The following is a 1,566-nucleotide window of genomic DNA, read 5'->3' on the forward strand; positions in this document are numbered from 1 at the left end:
TTCACTTTTTTTCAAAAATACAAAGGCATCTATTAATCTAAAACTTTAGAAACAACAAATGAAAATCAGGATTAAGTAAGAATGGGGAAATCAGAAGAATCTAAACTGAAGAATCCTAGATGCATCCTTCTCTAGCAACCTACTTGAAAGGTTTCACAACTACCAAAGGAGGGGAATTGAACTTTTACCTAAAAAAAATGGCTGAGTTGTGCATTCCAACGTTTCAAAAGATAGAGTACTCTATCTTTAAAAGTTTACAAACTAGGCCGGGCGTGGTGGCTCACGCCTGTAATCCTAGCACTCTGGGAGGCTGAGGCGGGAGGATTGCATGAGCTCAGGAGTTCAAGACCAGCCTGAGCAAAAGCGAGACCCGTCTCTACCAAAAATAGAAAAACTTAGCTGGGTGTGGTGGTGCGCATCTGTAGTCCCAGCTAATCGGGAGGCTGAGGCAGGAGAATCGCTTGAACCCAGGAATTTGAGGTTGCAGTGAGCTAGGCTGTTGCCATGGCACTCTAGCCTGGGCAACAGAGTGAGACTCTGTCTCAAAAAAAAAAAAAATTTACAAACTAACTAAACACATCATAGGTGTACTTATTTTTTTTTGAAGGTAGAGAAAAAAAGCATGTATTTTATTTCTTTATGATTATATCAATAATTTTCAGAATTGCTTCACAGATTTTTAGCTTCCAAGGGCAGACGGGATCCGGCGCGGTCAGGGCGGTGTGGCCGCAGACTTTCACAGATTTTTAAAAATATGAATACAGAATAATTTCTTTACTTTGTTAATACACTGCACTATCATCTAAAATAATAGCTCACCTTTAACATAACAAATACTATCAAATTATATACTCATCATACATATGTTAGAAGAAATAAGCTTCTAGAACCCTGAAGATGGCAGCCTTTTACCATTTTAATGTTCTCAAATTCTTACTAGTTAGAATTTAAAACTGTATTTTATTTCTTAAGTTTACTTTATGATAAAAAATTTTGTTTGCCTCATGTCATTTCAGTGTGTCATCAGTGCATTTGATATCTCCTCATAAATTGTGTTTTACATATATTTAACCAGAACAATTTCAGATTTATGAAAGAATCAGACTGCCACATATGTGTGCTAATAATTTCATTGTAATTTATACATTTTAAAATTTAAATTGAAAGCATGAAAATCATTCCAGGAAATCTTCCAAAATTACAATAAAAGTGAATTCTCAAAAAATATTTTATTTTATTCTCACTCTTAATGGACACAATTAGTGTGTAATACCATCAGTTTTACATAGAAACAATCTTGGATAATTTATTTATTTATTTATTTATTTGAGACAGAGTCTCACTCCGTTGCCCGGGCTAGAGTGTCGTGGCATCAGCCTAGCTCACAGCAACCTCAAACTCCTGGGCTCAAGCGATCCTCCTGCCTCAGCCTCCTGTGTAGCTGGGGCTACAGGCATGTGCCACCATGCCCGGCTAATTTTTTCTATATATTTTTAGTTGGCCAATAAATTTATTTTCTATTTTTAGTAGAGATGGGGTCTCACTCTTGCTCAGGCTGGTCTCGAA

This window comes from Propithecus coquereli, unplaced genomic scaffold (genome assembly GCF_000956105.1).
Source record: "Propithecus coquereli isolate 6110/MARCELLA unplaced genomic scaffold, Pcoq_1.0 Scaffold287, whole genome shotgun sequence".
Classification (NCBI taxonomy): Eukaryota; Metazoa; Chordata; class Mammalia; order Primates; family Indriidae; genus Propithecus; species Propithecus coquereli.